Source organism: Hippichthys cyanospilos, chromosome 17 (genome assembly GCF_059441005.1).
Source record: "Hippichthys cyanospilos isolate Australia breed blue-spotted pipefish chromosome 17, RoL_Hcya_1.0, whole genome shotgun sequence".
NCBI lineage: Eukaryota > Metazoa > Chordata > Actinopteri > Syngnathiformes > Syngnathidae > Hippichthys > Hippichthys cyanospilos.
In genome coordinates, this window is record NC_142385.1 from 7,073,242 (window position 1) to 7,099,048 (window position 25,807).

At 37.2% G+C, this 25,807-nt stretch overlaps 1 long non-coding RNA gene across 1 annotated transcript in view; it reads right to left on the reverse strand.

The window, feature by feature from the left end:
• Positions 1–25,807, reverse strand: part of LOC148409382 (uncharacterized) — a 188,495-nt gene that overhangs the window by 48,830 nt on the left and 113,858 nt on the right. The window contains exon 6 of the long non-coding RNA XR_015868395.1: positions 24,425–24,574. This is a non-coding gene — a long non-coding RNA (uncharacterized LOC148409382). The remainder of the gene's footprint in view (positions 1–24,424; positions 24,575–25,807) is intronic.

A 25,807-nucleotide genomic window follows, 5' to 3' on the forward strand; every position in this document is an offset into this window, starting at 1 on the left:
GGGTCAAAGGACGCTGGCTCATTATTTTAGGATTTGATTGACAGATGCTAATACAGTGCTTCTCGGATGACCTCAAAGAAAATAATAACAAAATAATAAAAACAAAGATTACAATAACAATTTTCTTCTTTTTTTTCAGGCAAATTGATGTACTTTGTTATTTTTTTCTGATTTAGACTAAACAGTAACCCAAATAAACGCTGTAAAAAAAGTTGATTTATATTTATTTTCTTGTTTTGTTCTTGTCATGTAATGTGTGCAATACAATAACAATTTTCTTTCTTTTTTTTCAGACAAATTGATGTACTTTGTTATTTTTTTCTGATTTAGACTAAACTGTAACCCGTATAAACGCTGTAAAAAAGTTGATTTATTTTATTTATTTTCTTTTTTGTTCACGTTAAAAACGATACAGGTTTGGGAATACTTTTACAATTTTTATAGATCATAATCTTTTTGAAAGTCAGCGAGTCGAGTGGGAGGGGGTGCGAGGGTTATCTCTTTCCTGGGGGGGGAGTAAAATATAATTGAGAAGCACTGTGCTAATGACATGTGTGACGTCAGCTATTTAATGTCAGGCACTTGTTTCATGTGAAAAAAAAAGATTGAGCCTCAAGAAGATGATCACACTTTACACCTAATATTGTGAATTTTCAGCAATGAGTCTAATCACAAAAGATGCAAGAACTTGACCCAGATGATCCTGTTATTTTATCAAAAAACATCAAAGATGAAGAGTGAAACTTTCAATTATTTTTGTGGCACGCTGGAGCCGTGGTGACGCACTTTTTGCAAAAGGAAAAAACGCTACATTTGAGTCTTTAGACATGAGAAAAATTCAAAAATCTTTGCACACACTTCAGACAAGGCTAAAAAAAAAAACCTCACACATTTCTGAGAGGAATTGTTCCGCTATCCTTTGATGGGTTGGAGTGACATCCATCTTAAATGGTTTTGCATTCTTTTCTTCGTGTTTCTTTTGTCCATTAGGATGATTTCCATTTTTCCCCTCTGCTGCATGCTAAAAAGAGCTGCATTGTGGGCTAGTCAACATGACTCCTTATTATGTAGTTAAGTAAGTGTAAAATTGACTTTCAGCCAGAATCTGGCTCACTGACACCAATCGCGGTTTGAGTCAGCGGGATGAGTGTGAAACATGAGAAACAAATATGTTATTTTCTTTCGAGAGAAAGATGTGAGAGGTCGGCGCTAAATGCATACCGAACGATTGATTAGTTTCATTTGTGAGAGAAAATGCGCTACTAGACTTGCTGTACAAATACCGATCAACGTGATCTCAATTAAGACAAATATTAAGAAAAAACACAAAATTAAATACACTGTCGAACAGGCGTTAATGTCACACGTTTGTTGTTCTAAGTGTGTTGCTGAAAAAGAGGTCAGCTATTTTCAACTACAGAAGACTTGGCACCACGAATAAACGTTTTTAAAGGCCAGTCATAGTCTGAGTGTCACGTTGTTTATTACTTGGCAAAATATTAAAAGGATGCCAAAAAAAAAAAAAAAAAAACAGACTTCCAAAGAGTGTTGTGCAGCATGCTAGGAGGCATTAGAGCAGGGATGTCAAACTCATTTAAGCTTGCGGGCTGCATAGAGGAAAATCTATTCCCCAGTGGGCTGAACCAATAAAATCATGGTATATATTTCCATAACTTCAAAACAATAACTTCAAATATATTATTTTTTTAAGACTGTCCAAAATAGTACAGCACCACAATTAATCATAAAACATTAACATGACTATTCATCATTAAAAATATTTTCATTTATGAAAAAAAATCAGCTCATTTTATATTTTATATTTTCTTTAATACCATTCAAAAAAAAATAAGATTTTGACTTTTCGTTACCATTCAAAAAATGGTATTTAAGAAAATTTCGAATCTTAATTTTGCTGCTTCAATTTTGCTTCAAAATGTTTCCCTCTAAAACAGGGGTTAAACTCATTTCTGTTGTGGGCCATTTTATAGCTACAACTTTCCTCATCAGGCCAATAAGAGGAAACCAAGTCTGATTTTGAAAAATGTACTTGGTTCAAACAAATTGATGACTTGGTAGCCTTGCAATCATAAGTAAAGGTTATGAGTTTGTTCATTTAATGTTGAAGTCACGACAAAAAAAAAACAACCAAAACATATTGCAAAATTGCATTATTATTTTTTTAAACATGGCAAGTTAAAATTTTGAAAATGAGTTGAGCAAGGGATCATGGAAATTGACATTCGCCTTCGAGGGCCACGTGAAATGACTGGATCGAGCCCCGAGGTTATCCCCCGTACGTTAGCGAGATGGATGCATCAAGTAGATGAGCAGTGGGGCAGAGATACAAAGACAGAACAATTATTCCTGTGGGAAATTGTAGAGATCGAAATTGAACTACAGTGTTGCCTTCACGTGAGTTTACAGTAATTCAGTCCGTGATGTCACTCGCATCACATTAGCCCGTCCAAAGTCATTTGCACAGTGTCTTAGCATTAAGCTAATTTATGGAGTTATCTAGAACAAAAACACACTTAAATGTCACACAACTATTAAAATTGTCAAAACAGCTACACATTTTACTCTATTTTTGACCGCAAAAAGCGGGAATTTGTGAAGCCAGCTTTTTTAAATGCGAAAACAAATCCAAACTAGCTGAGACTACCAGAGTTGGTTACAGGCAAATGAGTCTTTCTTTTTCAGGATGGTAGGTAATACAAGGTGAATTCTGGTAGGACTTGTGTAAGTCCCCCAAAGTGTTGAATCTTAAATTAAATTCTCGCTTTGTGCCTTTGAAGTAACTCCGGCTTCTTTCAAAGACGCGGCTCCAAGCCATATATCCGCCATCGCCAGGGATCCCCTTGGCTTCAAGCGGTTGAATGCGGCTTGAACACTCCGAGTTAAAGTGCCACTTGTGAAATTTGAGTTTGATGTTTTGAGAGCTGGCGTGATCACCATACGAACTAAAAACCAAATGCTAGCGTTATGCTGCAGGTCCAGCTGCAATGCTTGCTACCTAGCTCTAAATCATATCCAAATTTATCCTGTGCGATCGCTTTAACTTTTAACCGTAAATTGATAGGTTAGACTTGGAGTCAAACAAACCGTAACCAAAAAAATTGCAAATTCTAACAGCTAAGGCTAACCCCAAGACTATGTTTATGTTCCTTTTAAAGAAGTGCCTCATTTTGTGCATTCAGTGCCACATCCGAAATTTGCTGTTAAGAGCGCTGTCATGATCTTAAACCCTAATGCTAATGTTATGCTAACAAGCGAGGTAGCTATATCCTATGCTACCTTGCTCTAAATCTTAGCCCAATCTATCACACTTAACCTTAAATGGGTAGGTCAGGGTTAGAGTCCAAATAACTGTGACCCCCAAATGCTAATTCCAACAGCCAAAGCTAACCCTAACGCACTGATCTCATTTTGCTATCTGGGTTTATTTCCTTAGAACAAAAAATCTCAACTGTAAACAAAAGGCAGAACAAAGAAGGCTTGCAGTCCAAGATAAAGAGCCACTTGTAAAAGTTTAGTTTGATGTTCTGAGGGCTACCATGACCGCCATATGAGCCAAAACTCTAACGCTAACATCATGCTAACTGGCGCGCTTATCACATTGCTAAGTGCCAAGCTCTAAATTAGGCTTAAACTCTAGGTGTCAATTTGGACGCGATTTGGGTCACTGATCTAGAAGCATCTCACAAAAACCATGAAATAAAAAACACAAGGAAGCTAAAAATTACTATAGATTGTCAAAACAAGCAGAGCAAGTATGTCCAAACCTGTTTGTTCAAGGGCCGCTTTCCCCGCATGTTTTTGAGGTTTCTGTCCTCCCAATACACCTGATTCAAATGATCAGCTCATCAGCAAGCTCAGTGGAAGCCCGAAAACAAAATCAGGTCTTTTAGAGGACGGAAATCTCAAAGAAATACAAGAGTGCCCGAAGAGGACTGGGTTTGGACATGCCTGAAGTAGAGGCTCAAAATGGCACAATGTGTTCCTAAATGTTTGCAAATCAAATTTATTTCATGGCAAAGTTTGACCATGTTTCCATTGATTAAATTAACCATAAAGCCCAATGCTAATTTTGACCACTAAAGCTACTATGCTACTATACTACCCCCTTTTTTTTTCTTTTTTTTAAGGGTCTAACTTAACTGTAAACGTAATGCGGAACAAGCTAGGCAGAATGACTCCCTTGAGTGATGTCACTGGGGAATGATAAATCCTTGTTGTCTTAATTAAAGCTGCATCCGACAGATGAGCATTAGCATGGCCCGAAACCAATTTGCGCAACATCTCTGGGGGTAAAAAAACAAAAAAAAACAAAAACACTTTTTAAGCTAATAATGATGCTTATTTCGCTTGTTAGTCAGTCGAGAGTATGGAATTTGGAGAAGTATGGGAGATTTAAAAAATAAAAGATCCAAATCAATTACGATCATTATCCAGGGAGAAGACGGTAGCGACTGAAATGCGCTCTTGGATCAAGTTTGTGTGAGGGGAAAAAAATAGTAATTAATGGAAGTGCTCGTCCCCTGTGCAGCGTTCAGACGGCTGCCGTCGTGACCATGAAGCGAAAAAGAGTAAACATTCGCTTGATGCCGTTGGAAGCGCTTGCTCACGTAATCAACACATGCGAACAAATGCATCTTAATTAGCAAAGGCGGCACCATTAGCCTTCATCAAACTTTTTGCGCTTATTATTCCTGCTCAGGTACACCACATACTTGAGAATATGAGCAGAATTTGAGTAAAAATACTTACATTTTGGAACAGCCGTCAAAAATCGACACAGAACTTAGTGGGTCTTTTGACATGTGTGGGCTGGATTCCAATTTTGTTACGGGACATTGTTAGACTTAAAGTTTCACATCCGCAAATTATGCTGGCAAAAAATAAAACCTTTTTATTTCCTAGCATGCCGTAAACACTCTTAGACACATTAAGCCCATGCATGTTGTTTTTCTTCCTCTTCCTTCTTTGCGAGGACATTTTGTTGAATATGTGCAGACTAATATTCATGATATTACGCTTTTTCTTTGCGGACGCACGCTCCAAGTGACACAAGCATTTATCTAAGTGATTGCGTGCGTGCGTGTGTGTGTGCGAGCGCGTCCGTGCCAAAGGTTCATCTGAAGAGTCGAAAAGAGCAATCGTTCGCCATTAGCATGCTAATCACATGACCTTTGCAGAGTCACTCAAAAGGCTTTGATATTTTTAAAGGAGCTTTCAAGGTATAATATATGATGGTGAATTTTTTCTTCGTGTCAAAGAGTGCTTTGTGGACTTCACTATGATTACATTGCAACTCGTTCAATCCCAAAGACTGTTTTTGACAAGTCTAGAAATTAAATTATTTGTTTTCCAAGTGTTCATATCGGATGTCAAAATGCATTGTTCGCTTAGCAGCTTAGCTTGTGTAAAAATTGATAGTGCAGCTGGTGTAATGTAATGGGGCCCAGGGAGAGGTAAAAAAAAAAAATAAAGCTAAAAGTCTAGAATTATTTTGGAGAGAATAGCTAGGGCAGGTCAGTCAAGTTGTGTGGCTAGTGGTTGTGAGAGGACAGATAATGATAATTTGTTGAGACCCGTTGACACTTGTTGCTAATAGCCACCTGACATCCACTCTCCAGCTTGTACCGGATGGAAATTATTCTAAGTAAGACTATGGCCGATATAAAAATGCAAGACTGTGGTGAACAGATCAATCTTCAAATGGTGTGAAAAAAAAAGTTATTGTTTATAAGACGCACCCATACTTTTGGCCTTTATTTTATGAAAAAAACAAAAAAAAAAACAAGTACATATTTGAGGAATTACGGTACTTAATACATCAAGCATTAAAGAAGGGGTGGCCAAATCTGAACCGAGAGAGCCACAATTGTACTAAATTAAACAAATACTTGAGTATTTTAGCACATTGAGTATATAATTACTTTAATACCTAAAGTCATTGATTACTTTAATAATCAGTTTTATAGTGGGTCAATTTCTTTAAAAAGTTGCTTTTTTTTTTTAATTACCTAAATCAGATATATTAGTACTTAAGTACCTCAAGTACTAAAGTATAATAGTACCCCCAAGTAATCAATCAATTCCGTACCTAAAGTAATTGGTACTTAAAGTACCTAAAATAAAATTACCTAAAATATTTGATTACTTTGGCTCTTAATAAATAAAGAAATCAAATACTTGAGTGCATAAATACCTACAGTAATATGATTATTTCCTAATTCATTTAGTACCAACTACTTTTTTTTGTTTTGTTATGATTTTTTTTTTTTTTTTTACTATGTTTTTTCTTTACCTTCCTTGAGACAAACACTTTGATTTTTAAATAGAAAAATAAGTACCTAGGATTGAACGTCTGGGCTCTTAAAAGAACGTAAAAAAACGTCTTTGGTATTGAATGAGTTAATCCAAGCTTAAAAAGAACAATTCGACACTGACTCCAACAACTGTTTTTCTAAGTCCTTCAAGCATTAATTGGTTTTCCTTTCCTGGAAAATTCAACCTTGCAATAACTGGAAGAAGTTTTTATCTTTTGACTTGAGGGAATAAACTCACAAAAAAAAGCAAATCAGTCAAACCTTTTCTCAGATTTGCCAAGTTTAACGAAGCTGTATTTACAAAATTAGACTTTAAAAGAACACTTTGTCACCGGGTTGTTTCCTTGCTCAAAGCCTTTTGTCACACAGAGTTCTTTCTTCCACTCGTGGGAATGAAAAGTTTAACTGGATTTTTTTGTTGTTGTTGTTATCGTTCAGTAATTAAGACGAGTCAAAAAACATTTCCTGTGTTTTAATGGGCTGTTGCTGCTCTTTTGGAACTTTTTCAAGTGCCTAATCAACTTTCATTCACTTTGGGACAGGTCAGATTGTGCTCATTTTAATTCATTTTCTCAAATGTTATGCGATAGTTTGGATTAAATTGAAGTTTTTTTATGTGCTTTTGCTAGGCTGTTGGATTGAGAAAAATGCTTCAACCGACTTTCCCTATCTATTATTATTTATTTATTTTTTTTACGGAAAATGATCAAGACGTGTTAGGTGTTAGAATTCTGACTTTGTGACAATCTTTAAAAATAAACCAGTTTTTCAATGAAAAGTTCAATTTTTGCATCACTATTCCAAAAGGCTGTATCTTCAAAATTGCTACCGGTAAAGGGGCACTTTAAATATTGCTTGGTACGAATTGCTTTTTGACATTTTAAAGGCTTAAGTCAGAATTCCTACTTTTTAATAGAACCCTGACTTTAAAGTAAAAATTCCGCAAATGGTGTAAGAATTCAGGCCGGATTTTCACCATCTTAGAATTCTAACTTTGCTCTCAGAATTCTGCACTTATTCTCAGTTTTCCACATCCTCACTCATTGTTCATGACTGCCCCCTAGTGGACAGGAGTAGAATATTATCTTCCAAACTTGACATATTTTCAAAATCAGCCTTCAAAGTTCTTGTTTCCAATTTATCAACCATGAAATTAGCAAACTGTTATTTTACATTCAACATATGCATTTTCTTTCCTCTTCAGTTTGACCTTGTGCCAGGTTTTTCCACTATTTTCTTTTCTGCGGGCAAAACCCCCCAGGTGGCGCCCTTTACAGAAGCACTTAGGCCCACCACGTCCACAGAGTCGCACTGAAAAACGCAGGCGACTCGCTTTGTGTAATTGAAAAGAGGATGGAGGTTTGGGGAAAAAAAAAAAAAAGGCTCCCACTGGGTTTGGTTTTCTGTTTTTTAACAAAAGGCTTTGCCAAGTCATCAATAGTCCCCATGTTCGGTTTTGTGTATTTTCAATAAGCAGACTTTTTATCATTAATCATTAGCCTCTTTCATGCTGAGATCACTCAGAATTTAAGGACACCAAGCAAAAATATGGGCAGCATCAGTTTTTCGCTAAGTGTGTACGACATTTTAATGTTCTATCGCAATATCGCTCGAACAACATCAAAGCACTAGTACCTAAAATTGTATCCAGCGAGCATATGATTTTGCGCACAAGCACAAGCCCATGGGAGCCAGCTCCCATTGATTTGCCCATCTGGCCTGGACGTGTCAATCCTGCACCCTTAGACCTCACTTATGATATTTTATTCAACTAACATGACCCTCTTTCCTGCTTTCGAAAGTTCAAAGTGGCTGCCACGGCAACAACAACAACAAAGAAAACCTTCAACTTCAAAACCTCCAAGGGTTCAAAACGGAAGTTTAGTGTTTTCAACCAGGATGCCATTTTATTTTGCATTATAGAAAAAAACCGGATTTTGATATGTATAGTAATATAGCTTTATCTGTCCGTCCATCCATCCATCTTGGTGCCTATCCCTGCCGACTTCGGGAACTGGTCGCCGGCCAATTGCAAGGCACACAGCGAAAAACAACCAATCAGCGACCAATCACACTTCAGGACAATTTAGTATGTCAAATTTGCATGTTTTTTGGAGTGTGGGAGGAAGCCTGAATGCTCATAGAGAACCCACGTGGGCTCGGGGAGATCATGCAATCTCCACACAGGAAGCCCGGAGTTGAACTCTGGTCACTGAACTGTGAGGCAGACGTGCTAACCACTGCTCCACCGAGCCGCCCTGTTGGTACATATGCGACAAGAAAAAGTTTGTTTGGTGTCAGGCACCTAATTTAAAGCACCCCCCCCAGACCTACACGCAGAAGTGTAAAGTTCACGCCGTATATATTCTCTTTCTTGGGTAAACAGCCTGTAGCATTGTGCCGCCATTATCTCGTGCACTCATTAGGGCGGGAATGTGGACCATAAGTCAGCCCTGAGGGGGGATATTGGGCCGGCTTTCCTTTCCTTAACACACACCGTTGTGTGTCTGTGTTTTCCAAAAACTGAAAAAAAAAACATTCGTGTGTGGGTTGCCAACATCGCTGCATCACTGCTGGATTGACTGCAGTGTCAAAAAAAAAAACGGTGTTATCTTTATTGTCCTTGATTCCCTTCTGGAGTGATGACGTCACTATAATTCACCTTTGGATTTAAGGCAATCTTGAGAGACAGATAGTAGAGCGTTGTTTTAGTTTAGATGTGCGTTATGAATCTTTTTTTTTTCAGCTGATGAAAAACAAACCATGTTAGATGATGAACATCTGCAACAAGTCACCTTTGTCGTACGACATGAAACAAAGAGTTGTACATACAATCACGTCATTGCCATGTGAAAATTGACTGGCTCTCAATGTTTGTTAAGGCGAATTAAACCTCGCACGCCTATTTTTTCTTTCAGACATGACAACCTTCCATGTCCAAATATGGTCAATAACATATTTTTAAATCGATTCTATCCTCATGGCTCAGGCTCAGAAAACTCTTTGGTGGTCTATTTCTTTTTGCATCCACTCTAGTCTAAAACGTTCCGTCATTCTTATCAGAACACGGTGTGCCTCATTCTCTGCGCTATTGTTTGATTTGAATGATGAATGAGTGCACTACTGGCCCGGCAATCCCGCACAATATTTATCATGAAATCCCCACAGAGGCAATTTTGTTTCGATTAAGGTAAAATGTCTTTGAAGAGAGAACAATGCACCCTTTCACAAGAACGAAATCTCTTTTTAAACCTTTTTTTTTTTTTTTTTTAAGGATGTGACCTAAGGGTAAAGCAGACGGATTGTTCATACTACCTCCTCATTTCATATCCTAAAGAAACAATACATTTTACACTGGAACCGCATGTATACGTATACTGTGTTTCCTTCAATTTTTGCGGCTTCAGTGCTTCATGTTTTTATCCTTTTAAAAACCAGTGACTTTATACTTAAAACTACCATGCTCATTCTTAACGTGGGGACTGAAGCAGTCTAACAGTGTGTCACTACCCGGTTTTATTCAGCTGCAAATACAGACTGAAAATGAAACCACTATTCATCATTCCGCATAGATGGAGTCATGGCATTACATAAGGGTGTTTTGGGAACAACACTGTTTTATTATACACTTTCATTATGTACGTACAATGTCTTGGGCGGTTCTACTTCGCAGAAATCACTTATTTCGGGGGGTTTTCGGTCCCATTTTACCACAAAAAATGAGGGAATGCTGTATACATATACACATATAGATATTATATTAGTGCAGATTTTAGTTTGATTAATCGCACCATTGAATATATGTGTGTGTGTGTGTATGTGCATGTATGCGTAACTAACTTGTTCCTCATGATTCAAGCCCTGCGTCATACAGTCCAGTGCGACATATCTACAATTTTATTTTATTTATTTATGTATATATTATTACCCACCAGTAAACAATCCACAGGTAAACAAATGTGTGTACATTTTCAAGGTGTCAATTTATGGAACAACTAATAAACAGAGTTGAACCGATGTGAATCAATATCTGTGCTCAAATGGTTCAAAATATTATTGATTATATCTATCTATCTATCTATCTATATATCTATATATATATATATATATATATATATATATATATATATATATATATATATGCTTTTTCATTCGATGGTATTCTGTTGGTGTTATGTTTAAAACATCCCTTTTCTGTAAATATGTTGGTGTTAAAATGCATGTATGTTCAGTCGTGTGAAGATAGGATAATGCTGTAAGCAGGCAATTTAAAAAAAAAACTTCTATGTACCTTCTTTTGGCATAAACATCATCTACAGTATATGTGACAAAAGAAGTTTTTTGCTTTATTTATTTGAGTGTGTTTGTGTGTGTGTGTATATACGTATACTGTATATATATATATATATAGATAGATAGATAGATAGATAGATAGATAGATAGATAGATAGATAGATAGATAGATAGATAGATAGATAGATAGATAGATAGATAGATAGATAGATAGATAGATAGATAGATAGATAGATAGATAGATAGATAGATAGATAGATAGATAGATAGATAGATAGATAGATAGATTGATTGATTGATTGATTGATTGATTGATTGATTGATTGATTGATTGATTGATTGATTGATTGATTGATTGATTGATTGATTGATTGATAGATAGATAGATAGATAGATAGATAGATAGATAGATAGATAGATAGATAGATAGATAAATATGTGGATGTGGATGTGTGTGTGTGTGTGTGTGTAAGTGTTAAGTGTGTGTTTTGCCAAAGCATGACCAAACTTCATCACGCAGCTTAGTCAAGCTCACACACCATTAAAACTCATCGAGGGAAAAAGAGGAAATTAATCTCCCGTCACATCTTTCTTCCACACGTTGTAATGTGGCGCAACACCCGCCAGTGTCTGCGCTTTCTTCATTTTTCCTACTTCATTGTCACATTCCTGCGCGATTGCCGCATGCTCCATCGCATCCTCCGTGTCCTTCCTCCGCTTTCGTCAGCCAGTTTACATCATCACCCAAAAAGATTTCACACTTCTGCGATAAGTGGGGTGCAAATTGGTAAAAAGGTCACGGCAGGTAGTTGTATTCATGAGTTACGATCAAATGCCTATGTTATAATGGAAAAACTGTTAGGAGATTGATTCCCAGCTTGCCGATTTTGTGGGACAATTACAACTTTCACAGAACGTTTTAAAGCATGTTCAAGTTAAAATGGATGCCATAAAGTCTCACTTTGAGGCATATTGTACAAGATTTGTATTATATTTAATAAATTCCTTTCAAATCATTGGTTAGCAGTTATTTCTCTGCTTCATTTTTGTTGAGATGGTACATGGGTACCAAGGTCATGGGTTAGATTCCGCCTCAAGCTCTCATCTGTGGAGTTTTCATGTTCTTCCCATGCCCGTTTGGATTTTCTCCAGGTTTCCTCCCACATTCCTCAAAAAAATGCATGGTGGGTATATTGGACACAGCAAATTGCCCTTCGGTGTGTTTGGGAGTATGAATTTTTGTTTGTCTCTATGAGCCCTGTGATTGGCTGGCTACTAGTTCATGGTGTATACTGCATAAAGACAGTTGAGATAGGCGCCAGCAAGCTTGCGACCCTTGTGAGTAAAGGCAGTTAAGAAAATGGATGAACGGATAAATGAATCGGAGCAACAAAATCCAATAATCTAGTATCCACTCTTCCTGAAGGTGCATGAGACTGATATTAAACCTACGTTCATTCTGATCTTTGATCCATAACATAAGTAATCTTTCCATCTCTGCAAGGATTGAAGAACATTGCTTTGTGATCACTGAAACCCTTCACGTGCGTGAAAATATGGGCTTTGTCCTTAATAAAAGTCACCGAGGTCAACAGATTGAAGCCTAAGTCTTTACCGATGTTTGTCGGTGTCTCTTCATTCACCGATTCCTTTCAATGGTAATTGCTTTTCTTCTGGCTGGACCAGCATTGTTAGAAGACCCAGTTTTCTTCTTTAAGATCATAATAGAGGAGGAGGGTGAAAAAGACAATGATACTCCCGGCACACAAACACAGACAAGCCCTATGTGCTAGCTAAGCTGAAACACTAAGTTTCTATTGACAAAAAAAAAAAAAAAAGGCCCGTTGCAGGGCCTTGTAAAGTTGAAACATCGTAGATCAAGTACATCATAACTGGAGGACTTTCTGTAATAAAATAATTCTTATCAATTTTTACTATCATAGCTTTTTCAGACAATCATAAATTCACTCAGTGGTGAAGAAGTGCTCTGTCGTGGTCTCTGGAGGGCTAATTCAACGACCTGTCTGCATTGTGGAAACATAGAAAAAAAATTGGTAGTTTGCCATGATTAGCTTTGACCCACTGATCTTTTGCTTGCCATTCCCGGAGCTCAACAGGATTTATGTGTAATCCCATCGAGCAGACGGGAGCAGATGGACACACGGGTAAGATCCCAGTGGTGTACTGGAGGGGTTCTAATTGGACTGCCCCCAACCCTCGACTTGGTTTCACTGCTTGGAGCCTTCTCAACCAGCGATTGAAGACATCATCTGAATTCTAATGACAGAGTTTGACTTCTGACTTTAAGCTTGATCTCCTGACAGATACATTGTTTTCTTCAAATGATCAAAGTATATTTTGGAAATAAACAATCAAACCACCTAGATCTCATCTCATAAAAAAAAAAAAAAAAACATCTTAAACCACACACAATCACACAAAAATAAGATCCAAGACTGAAAAAGAGGAACGAAGAGAAACAAAGAAAAACTACAGAAAGAAAAGAATAGAAAGGCAAGAAAAGAAAAAAGGAGACAGAAAGAATGAAAGAACAAAAAGTGACAAAAGAAAGACAAAATACAGAAAAAGAAAAAAAGAAAAGAAAAAGAAAGAAAACCAACAAAATACAGAAAGAAAGAAAAGTAAAAGAAGAAAATGAATGAAGGGAAAGAAACAAAAAAGAAAGGAAAGACAAAACACAAAGGAAAGGAAAAAAGAAAGAGAAAAAATACAGAAAAAAATAGAAGGAAAAGAAAAAGAAAATTAACAGTAAAAAGAAGCAAAGCAATAAAGAAAAAATAATACAATAGAATGATAAAGAAAAGACTAAAGACTACAGAAAGAGCAAAAGTAAAAAGAGAAAAAACAGAAAAAGTAAGAAAGAAAGAAAGAAAGAAAGCAAATAGAAAGGGACAATAAGAGAAATAGAGAATGAAAAGAGACAGAAAGCAAAGAAAACATAACAACCAAGAGAAAAGAACAAAAGAAAAAGATAGACAAAACCAACAGAAACAAAAAGGTAAAGAAAAAAGAACGAGAGCGAGCGAGCGAGCGAGCGAGCGAGCAAGCGAGACAGAGTGAGGGAGAGACAGAGTGAGACAGAGAGAGCAAGAGCGAGAGAGAGAGAGAGGCGAAGGATCCTCAATGGATGTGATAGTCACAGCACGGTTGGGTCTAAATGTTCAACGGGTGTAGAAAGCAATACAAATCCCATTCCACGTCAGCTTGAACTTTTTTCTATCCACTTTACCCGTCAAAATGACATCTCATGCAGCACAAACTGTCCACTAAAACACCTGCACGGTAACGCCCGCCCACCGTACTTCTTTGATAGCAATTTCCGTACTGCCTTTCTCTGGCTTTGACCGCGTTTTACAGAAGGAGCTCACGCGAAAGCAAACAGCACACAGATCGCACTGCGGAAATTCGGCGCACAGGAGGAATCTTGACTGCGATCCCGAGAGCGGGCGCTGATTAGTCCGCTCCGGCTGGCTGCCTCCATCCATCACATCACAAGTTTGACATCAAATTAGAAAATAAAGAAAGTCATATCACCGAGCAGATGGTCTTTTTGGGGCTATTACTCATACCATCACAATTTGCTGGCGATAGACAAAGCGGCGCCCAGCAGCAAGGCCGCGCGAGTCGGCCGCGAGGCACTTTGGGACCAAGCCTTATTATCGTTATATCGCCCGACGGTTTTTATTAGCTCATTGTTGCTTTGCTACTATAACCCGTTTAATACGGCCATAAAGCCCCGCCGTAAAGCCATTTACCAAAAGCCACGCAAGACTCCGTGAGACTTTTAACTACTTTGGTAGCTTGACACCCAACGCTGTTTCCTCCCCCCCCAAAAAAAGAAAGGTTTTATGAAACGGCCTGATTAATAAAACAGCGCATGCTTCCACAGTCAAAGCCATGTAGCTGTGTTATGACTTTGTCCGATTTCAAAGCGCTGCGGAGCACAAACACTGCTGCCACTGCACTTTGCTTTAATGGCGCTTCTATTAACACCTGGATCCTATACAAGCGCGGCAATTCATTAGGAATAAAACCCAAGCAGGGACGGACCACATCATTATGCGCCCCCGCATAAAAAGGAGAATCTTTATTAAGTGTATTTTTTTTAATCAATTTTTTAAAATTCCTATTTAAATAGAGAATGTGAAAATATGAAATTAACAGGCCCGTGAATAACAAATATGTGTCCATTATAAATGCATTGGAGGGAAAATATATACAAATATATCGGTATACTGACCCATTCAGCGCAAGCGCTGTTTAAAAGGAAAAGTAATACAACTGTCAATGGCTAAATAAAATAAATCTTTGATGTCTATAATCATCAATGATACCGAACGAGTTAATGACATTTTTGCTCCATTTTTATTTGCTTCAATTTACTGAATATTGTGCTGCTTCTTCTGCTGTACTATATTCGGCCAAAGGGGGCAGCACAATCTAGTTCTACAAACAGAAGAGCCATGACTGTTCTCAAAGACCCCCTCCCCCCCCGCATTCTGTACAACACCAGTCAAAAGTTTGAAAACATCTTCAAATTAAAATTTCCTCAAATAGAGGACTCGACCATTTTTGCAGAGGATAAGAATATATGAAGCAGCATTGTTTAATTATCTGTCTGATTATATACAGTACCAGTCCTAAAAATCCTAAAATTCAAAATTTTCCTCAAACATAAAATTTCAAGCTATTCAAAGAAATTCACTCTTGATCATTCCTACAGAGATTAAAGAATATATGACTGGACTAGATATATTGTCATGCTATTTAAAAATATCTTGTTTTAATACATGACAAATCAAAAGTTTAGAAACAGCTTCAAATAAGGCAAGACACTCTATCCTTTTACTTTGATATTTTTTTTCCCAGAGGATAAAGAATATGCACCTGGATGTATTGTGATATTATTTAGCTGTAGGTTTAAAATATTTGGAAACACCTTCATATTTAAATTGTGCCATTGACTACAAAATAAATGAATAAATACATACATTTTTAAAAAGAAAGTCATTCCATGTTAAAAATGATCAACCGTAAAAAATACCTTCATGGTATGGATGACTTTAGTATTAATTTAGGGTTTTTACACATTTTTGATTGGCACCATATGTGCAGCAAATGCTCAAAACATAAAGATGAGTTGAGTATTTTTGTTGCACCACCGTTTGTATTCCCACTATTGGTGCTAATTATTATACCTCTAAACGGTGTTTTTCGATATGTATTAGCATTAAGCTAGTAGGGGCATTTGTAAGGCTAATTTGTTGTTGTTTTTTTGGCTCTTATCGGTGATAATAATTTATCTGCACATGCTTGTTCCTTTGCAGTAAATTTAAGACTGCATCTCCACCACTTCTCTCTCTCTCTCTCTCTCTCTCTCTCTCTCTCTCTTTTTGCTCACTCACTCGCTCTCTTTTTCCTCCAAGCTCCGGTTGCCAAAGCAGAGAGGGAACACAAGAGGAGGTGTCCTGTTACTCTGCCACAGAGCTCAGAACGCAAAAGACCGAGAAGGATTTCCACGCAACCAAACGACACTCTTCATTCCACCGTGGAAGTGTGCACTGCACCCCCCCCCTTTTTTTTTTTTTTTTTTTTTACTCCTTTGCTCTCTATCTTTGCTTCTCCCTTGCTGCCCCGCTCCCGCAGGCGTCTGGATGTTTTTTGCCGGATTGTCTCCCGGGTGGAGCGGGGCCCATGCGGAGCCGGCGACAGCGCGCAGGAAAGAGGATGTTAAGCCCATGGCTGCGTCGGGGAGGATAACACAGTGAGTGCGGTATCTGTGATGTGTGTGAGATGTCGAACTATCTGCCAAAAAAAAAAAAAAAGAAAAAAAAAGTGATGTCAAGCGGGGACTTGGGTCTGACGAGAGCCACGCTTAGAAGTGATGTGACGGGTGCTATCCATGGTCCTGAAAAGAGTGTTCTTGACTTTTTGTTGTGAATAAATGCGTGCCTTTTTTAAATCATTCAGTGCCAGCTCATTTAATTTTTGACTGATATGAAGTTGTGTTACTACTCGGCGTGTTTTCAACAAGTAGGCGGTAGGAGCGCGCGGCCGGTCGGAGCAGGGCAAGCCGGTTACCTCACGGCAGCCGGTGTCTGGGATTAGCCAGGAAGGGAGAGAGAGTCATCCGATTAGCTAAATGGAGGCAAGCTGTCGCCGCCTCCTGCTGCCTCCAGCAGAGGGAGAAAGTCAAAGGGTGACCGTGTGTGTGCTTGTGTCAAGTTGCATGCTGCTATGATAAAGAAATGGATTGATTGATAAATGGAATGCCTTTTCCCACACGGCTAGGCAGATGGATTGATTTGTAGGTTGATTTCATATTCAGTTAAGTGGTGCAGTATTTATAAGTTGATTGATCAATTGGGTGTCAATCAACAGAATAGACTTTTCGAAGTTAATGTATTGATTTCCTGATTTCATTGTAAATGGGTAAATATTTTCAAGCTGATGTTAGTATTAACTAAGAGCAATGAGTTGACTGACTTCATGTAAAAGAGTGTCAGGGTCAATTGTTTTACTAATTAACTCGTTCGCTACCATTGACGGAAATAGATCTGAGAGATGCATTTCAACTGGGCTGGTAGTGAATGGGATTGCTAATACATTGCTATTCCAGATCAATCAATCGGCCATTTTTGTTAATCATTGAGCTCAAAATGATGGATTAGTAACTGGTGTAAGTGATTGATTAATTACCTGCGTTTCACAGTTTAGAAATACAAAAAATGGATGGAAGGACAGAATCGGATTATTGATAACTTGGGTTATCAATTGAATCAATGTTTGAGCGAATGGTGCAGAGCTTGTTGCGTTCAGTGATTGACTACCTTATCTATTTCATTTGATGGGGGGAAATGTAGGTTGGTCAGATTAACTAATTGATCAATGAATTTGTGAGGACGAACGAAGCTTCATGAAGCACTTGTGATATTTTTTAACTCCTTTAGATGGCAGGGGAAATTGAATACATTTCTGCTGCACTAGTGTTTATTTTAGAACCAAGAGCACCATTAAGAGGAGTAAAAATTGAAAGTGCTTCATGAAGCTTCATTTTGCCATCATGATTCATGTTGCTATTTGATTTCAAGTGGTAGGCCGGTTTGGTTGACAGACGGATTGACATTATAATCTGGTGAGTGAAGGCATGTCGTTGATTAGAAGTAATGTATATGACATATTACATGTGGGGCACAAGGGGGCGGGGCTATGGTATAGCCAATCACAAATCACGCCTTACCAACATCACCTGGAAAGCCTATAATTACGATCTGAAATATGATGTGTTAGGTCTTGCACGGAAGCTGCCAATGACAAATACAGGAAACGCCTTATATGGTCAACGTGTTTTGCGAGCCACATTTGAATGCCTGCGATGTCATTTCATTGTGTTTGTATATTTTTGTATTCAAGGTTGTGTGTGTGTGTGTGTGTGTGTGTGAGTAGCAGAGGGTCAATCAGACGGAATGTGTTTGTCCAAGCTGGGACACGTCCACCTCTCAGCACGCCAAAGCCTGTTAGTCATGCTGGATGACGGAAGTGGCAGGTTTCCGGTTTAAATAGCGGCCGCTGCTAAAGTGCTTAGAATGACAGCTCGTCCTGGAAGCCACGTAGCCACTTCACAACAAAGTTTCACGCACAAAAAAAATGACACATTTTATTCATCAAAGGAAAACGTGATCTTGGACGTCTGTAAAATTCTGTTTAATAGGGCATTCTGATGGTTTTTCTTTCTCATAAAATCCGCCAGAGTTCCTCGACATTTGTTTCCACTGTTGTGTCCATTTTGTCTCAACAAGACATAGTGAATACGTGAGACAAAATAGGAAGAGCCGGGATGTCCTCGATTGAGGACACTAAGACTTGGTTGATGTAGATAAATTACACTTTTATCAGTGCGACTTTAAAAGTTTATCAATCTTGCAAGTTGTGTTCGTGTAATTTTACTTTTTCTTTTTTTCTTATACATCTCTATTTTGTAATTTAGATATTTTTTTTCGATTTTTTTTACCAATTTTTTCCATGTAAAAATATTTTTAAACATTTTTTATTCGTTTAACCTTAATAGTTTATACAGTATAATACACTTTTTATTCTTATGAACTTAATTCTTGTCATAATAGTTGCACAAAAAATGTAAAAAGAAATTCCTATAATAATATTTTGTATTTGTGTAGGGAAAACACCTTTATCATTGCAAAATTACAAGTTTATCAATTTAATAAGTTTTTTTTATATGACTATAACATTTTCTTTTTGTAAAGTTCATACTTTTCTCACAGTTTACACATTTCTTCTTGGAAAAATACACATATTGAATTGACTGCACATTTTCCCAGATATTTTTTTTTTCTATGAAAAAATACACACATACCTAATTGATTTTGCACATTTCTTAACCAAAAACTAGTTTTTTTCTATGCTATAAGACTTATGTGATATCCTTTTGAGACAGCCTATTCATCTTGTGCACTGTAGTTAACATCTGGTTTTGATCTCTATCTTTTGACTGATAGGCACTACCTTACTCCAGGAAGTCCCAGTGTCCTCATTAGAGGACATCTTGCTCATGTTTCATTTGTTTTGTTGGGATGCAACTCACTTTGCTGTCTTTCTGGGACAAAATGGACAGCATAGTGGACACTAACTGTGCAACCTCATAAGCTTTCCTTCTTGTTAAATCATACAAATTTAAATCTTGAGATTAAAAAAAAAAGATTTCACCCGCGCATTCAAAACAATCCATGGCATTTAAGGATGTAGGAATCCCATATAAGCAATGAACGTCAAATCGAAAGCAAATAATGCAACAAAATATGCCATAAAAAGTTAATATGACAGTCGCGTTCATCAGAGAAGCACTAAATTAGTTTTGTTTTCATTGAAACTGTCCAAATGATCAACATTTCTTTCCCTAGTGTTTGTTTATTATTCAAAATAAAAGATCTTAATTTCAGGTAATGCTCATCTTAATGTGTATATATCCTAATTCCCAGATGCAATTAGATAAATCCCCTGGCAACAGAAGACTTCTCATCACTCTAATGCAAAGTAACATGGGGCTAATTAGCCGTGTAGCCTTTCCAAACTGGCAAATATTTCATTTTTACGGTTGGAAAAGGATCACTTGACGGCGTCTGGGGTTCGCTGATTGCATAAAATAACACCATTGCCATGAACTATGATTGCCGCCCAGAAATCAATCTCGCCGTTTGACACGTCAATTCTTAACGAGGCGATACCATTAAAAGTAGCGAGAGGATTTCCAATTCTGTGATTTTCCTCCCCAATCAACAGACCGCTTGCTTAGTTAAATCTTTAAGTGACGTTTGGACTGAGAATGGACGTGCTGCTCATGCACGCACCTGCACTTAGCCTCCGGCGGGCTCACTTTGGTTTCGTCTTGTGACGCGCCAACGTGAAGTTAAATACGACCGGATATCATTCATTAAGTGATGCTCATTCTGATCTGGAAGATGGAAAAAAAAACTACGCACGTTGCTGCAAAACTAGCCATTTTCAAAGAAGAGGATAAAGAATATATGCATGTGGCCATAGCTATAGTTTCGATTTAAATGTTTTGAGTGGCCCTGAAGTGCAAAATCACAGACATATAATCCCCCAAAAATGAAACGGCAAATGAAAAGAAAACAATCGCAAACAAATGTAATAGTTTTTGGCCACATATATTCTTCAGGAGCCAAATGTCGGTGTGTAAGTGTTGTCTCTGTCATCTAATCAAAGATGAGCGTTTTGAAATTTTACATTTTAGTTTGCAATTACATTATTTCGATAGATTTTTTGTGATTTTTGGTTGATGCTATTATATTTAGTGTGTTGCAATGAGTTTCTATTGCACGCGTGCGATTATTTGCTGTTGTGTTTTGTATTGTCTCTTTTGTGTTTTTTGTTTGTGATTTTGTTTTCTTTTGTTTATGATTTTTTATTTGCTGTTTTGTTTTGTATTTTGTGATGTGTTTTTGTTTATTTGCACCTATTTTCTTTTGATTTTGTTTGTTTTTGTTCTGATATTGATGTTGCTGTTTTGGGTTTGTTGTGCTTGCCCTTGAGCACATTTTTTTGTTTGCCATTATTTTCTGCCTTTTCTTTAAAACGTTTTATTTTGCTTTTTTGTTTTGTATTTGTGATGTTTATGAACTTTGTGATTTTTTGTTTGTGATTCCTGATTTGCGGTCGTGTTTCCTTTTTTAATGCGCTGCTGATTCTCTTCATTTCATTGTTTTGTTTGTTTGTTTTGCTGTAGTATTTTGTCTCGTTGTTTTATGTTTGTGCTTTTTTGTTTATGATTACCTTTTTCTATTTCGTTTTTATGATTTACACTTCATAGCCCTCATTTGTGTTTTTATAACCATTCCTTCCGTCACTTCGGTTATCGATGCCGACTGTTAGTATGTCATTAGTGTTTTGCATTATTTTTTATTACTATTAAGCTCACTGGACTTTCCTAAAGCAAATTCAAAACATGCGGTTGTTTTAAAAATGTCAATTAAATTGGCACTTGTTGTTTTCAGGCTTCATAAAAGCAGTTCAAAACAGTACTTAGAACTGTCTAAGTTCGCTGCATGGCTGTTGGCTGTGACAATCGCTGTGTCTAGTGCATCAGTCATTCTCTGGCTTATTTAAACAAATTAAAACACGATAGAAAAGTATTTCTTGGAACTGAAACACACAGACAAACTGTACAACCAAGTCATTGAAGTCTTCTTGAGGAAAGAAAGCAGAATGGATTTTGTGTTGAATGAAGTTATTTGAGAGACAGCCATTTTTGGTGAGCATTTTATTGATGTATTCTTTTTTTTAAAAATATTTTTAATCATTTAATTTCCTTCATATTCAATTAATGGTAAATAAATAGAAATGATGTTCTTCTAACATTAAACTGCAATTTGTAATCTAGTGTACAATCTTGTTAAAGCTTGCCTGCTCTTCGTGGCCTTAATAACATTTTGTGGACAAATCATTTTAATTTCACATTTGTTTTTAAGTTTTGACAATATCACATCTAGTGATGCTAAATTGCAAATGCGGGTTTATTGAAGTTTAAATGCTCCGGAAAATAGCCTGTGTTGTACACGATCAAGGTGATGCAATGCCCAGTAATGCGTACGTGTGCCTCTGAGGGGTATTTATCCAAGTCAGACATCACAGACAGAATAAGTGTGAGCCAATCGCAGATAATGTTTTAATAAACAATGCTATTCTACCCATTCAGGCACTTTAATAAATGTGACTACTAAAAGCCTAGAAGCCTGATTCTGTCTGGCAAATAAACTCCCGCGGCCACTTTATGGGTAATACTGTAAATAGATGACATTGACGCGACTATTATTTTCACGCTTTAGGTGGGAGAGGGGGGCCGGGGGGGGGGTTGACAGATTTAAGCTCAAACACTTTCTCAAACCTTTTAGGCATCAACGGACTGAATTACTATGAAGTGTAACTGCATTCAAGGCCTGACTGCAAAGATGTTTGCGTTTTCATCTTTAATGTTAATCATTGAGGAAATGGAAGCTCTTTATGTCTTCTGCTCCTCTAAACATTCATCAGAAGGACTGACTAACGTCGAGTCCATTTATCCACTTAGACAAGCTTGTCCAGAGTTCAAAAGTAAAACAAATGAGGTGCAGTTGCACCTGTGGGAGATTATATAGGGCAAGCAGAATGCCATCCATTTCCAAGTCGAGATGACATGGAAATGGACATTGTCCAACTGCTCTGAAGTCTTGCTGTTATGTCTGTTAAGGAACACCAAGATCGAGTAACAAAATGCCACTAACGTCCCCAGAAATATGCTTATAATATTCTGGAGGGAGCACAGGTCAAACCCCGCTAGAAGACGTAAGTCCATATTTTATTTATTACAGTGTTAACGCAGCAATTAACATTTATGGGAGCAATCTATTGCCCAAAATTGTCATACAGTGGATATGACATTTTTGCACACCAATGTTCAAATAGCAGGTTTTCCTGGAATAAAATGTAAAACCAAGATACATTATACCTAAACCAGAATGAATGAATACGAAAAATTTGGCTCGACAAAAACGTTAAGGATAGACCACTGAGGTTAATCAGAGAAATTGAAACATGGTTAACATGACCTGTAAAAACAGTTGGGTCAAAAATACCTCCCGAAATTGAAAAATGTGAGTCGTATTTATATATATATATATATATATATATATATATATATATATATATATATATATATATATATATATATATATATATTTATATATATATATATATTTGTCTCAATTTCAAATTTATAAGCATAAAAGACATACTTTAAATGTCAATATGCCTGGGGACTCTTTTTCAATTTTATTTTGATTTTTTTTCCCTCCACAGCTCCGAGTGCATGACTCACATACTAATGACCCTCTCAAGTGCGTGATGAGCAACACCACACTTCCTTTTTAGTCCATTTAGAAAGCCTTTATCTCCCCCTCCAAAAAGCATGGCCCCTCCTCGTTAATCAAACACTTTGCGCCACAAGTTGCGAGCTGTCGAACTGCTGACGGCCATCAGACGCCATGATGCTTTTACCGCGACATTGTTTGCTTGTTTCCCATCAATTTGTCTGATAAAAAGACAACGGCGAAGTATTTTCCGCGATAAACCACAACAGAGAACGGCGGCTCCGTGTCGGAAATGGAAATGCAAATAGTGACAAGTTTCTGGATGGATTATTTGAATTAGTGAGAGAAACCACTTTGCACCTAAAAGGAGACTTATGATCAACATTCAAAACATTTCCGTTGTGCTTTGAAAAGTATTTGGGAAGAATCTGCTTTCGTCCGAAAACTCTAGGATCAATAATAGAGACACTTTACACAATATATCTGTGATGCTGAAATAAGCATGCTATTAGGCATTATGTCCGACAAAAGAGTGACAATATACAACAATGTAAAGTCACTGTATACACTAAACTGTGTGTATGTGGCATAGGGAAAAAAGTAAATTAGCTTAATGCTAACACACAAAGGGGAACCCCATTGAAGGGTTGATGGAACCACAATCAATGCATGAGTGGTTCAAATGTGGGGTTATGTGAAGGCAATTCAAGAGGCATATGGGATTTTGACTGGGTTCCAGTGTATTTCATTTACTGCTTTTAGAGCTGACATGAACAACATATTTCTTCTTTTCAAATGAAGAGCAAATTAATTGGAACACGGAGCAATTTCTTGATGGTTTGGGTTTCAGTTATTCCTTTGCAATATGTTGTTTGCCTTTTTTTCATTAAGGGTTATACCAGTCCTTCTCAAATAGCAATAATTATTGCACATTGATGGCATCAGGTGGTGCAGTGGCGCTCCAGTCAACGTAGTGCAGAGGTTAGAAACGTTTTCAATTAATGTAAAAAAAAATAAATTCTGAATCACAATCATCAATGTGATTGAAATCAGCACATTTTATACCTTTTTCTTATGGTTAAAATATTTCAGATAGTGGTGTTGATGTTCCAAATCAATCTATATTTTTTATTATTTATTTAACTATTCCATTTTTTTTCAGCATCAAATTCTTCAGTTGGTCAAAAATGCATCTAGTTTGAATAAGGATCGAGATATTTTTGTTCACGGCACTTTGATGCACTTTAACCTTTTTTTTCACATTCAGAATAAGATGCAATCTGTTAAATTTCAGCTCCCTACCATCTTATTTCAATGCTTCCATTTCAACTTGAAATGCCTACGATGTAAAGATCAAAGGGTTAGACAAAATACTGATGCAGCTCTGCTTACCTTGAAGTAACTGCTCACAAATTCCGATGGAAAAAAAAATCCTGACTCCAACCGACCTCCGCATTCCAAACTGTAAAGTCTCCATCTTCCTTTCGCATGCTTGATGGCATGAGACGACAGTTTTGATGGCGGCATGTTGTTTTCGACAGCCTGTGCGAAAGATTGGATTTACATTCAACAAAAACAACCAAGTTAATTGTTCCTAACAAGATTATGCGCCCGGCGGCCAAAACACAGCCGGGAATCTGCATATCTGGCAACCCGAGCAGGAGACGAAGCGGCGAGGCAAATCAGCCCAACTTATTTTCACGTCCCATGACAATGTTTTCATTCTCTCCCACCCATTTCCATTTTGTACAGCCTATTTGGACACTTCCAAGCATAATGAAGACATGGGATCCATGGAAATCTTTTCTTCACAAAATGACAAACAAACTTGAAGCAATTAAGAAATATACGGGGTACCCCAGATTTTACCCCCCGAGATCTATGAAGTTGGTCAACAATTTGCGTGTGTTTGAATCCCGGCGGTAGATTAAAAGAGCAGAGTTTTAATCTATTGTGGAAAAAGTTGCAAAAGCGGCTGCCCCAGTTTAAATATCCTAAGTAGCTTTCTCTCTGATCAGCGCCTCCCCAAAAACATCTCCAGTCCTGGCCCCAAATAAGAAAGAATTAGTCAATACACACGTTACTGTATTATTCCGCATCTCCTCTGGGGAGGCTGATGTATGATTTGACTTCAACTAAAATGCAATCATAAGCTTTAAAATGTGTCTGGAAATATTAGAATTGGAGTGCAGTGTGCTTGTGTGGGTTTTAAATTCAGCCACAACGCTGTTTTTTTTTTTTACTTTAGCACTTATAAACCAAGACACGTTTATTTATACAACCACAAAAGAGGCTGAAAGGCCTTCACAAAGATCAAACACAGTGTGCATGAAAAATGGAAAAAAAATGAGGGGAAACCATGAAAGTAAACTTGAGAAGGGATCACAGGAAAAAGGGTGAAGTGGCAGTAAAACAGGCCAAAAATGCAGTCACCATTGTAAGTTTATTTGCATACTAGATTTGATTCAACCAAATAAGTGTGTGCGAAAACAAGTCTTGAATCGAGATTTTACCATTCTCACAGAGTTAAAAAATTCATTTATTTTCTAATTAAACAATAGTAATTTTTAAACATCAATTTATTATTTTGAGACCAAGTTAAATTTAAAATTAATGGACAGATACCAGTACAAGTTCTCAACTCTTGACTAATCACCAATAATTGTACTAACCACCTATACCCCTAATACTTTTGACACACCAAACTTCACTCTAAAACAAAATAATAATAATTTTCAATCATATGCAAAAAAAAAACCATTATGATAATAATTT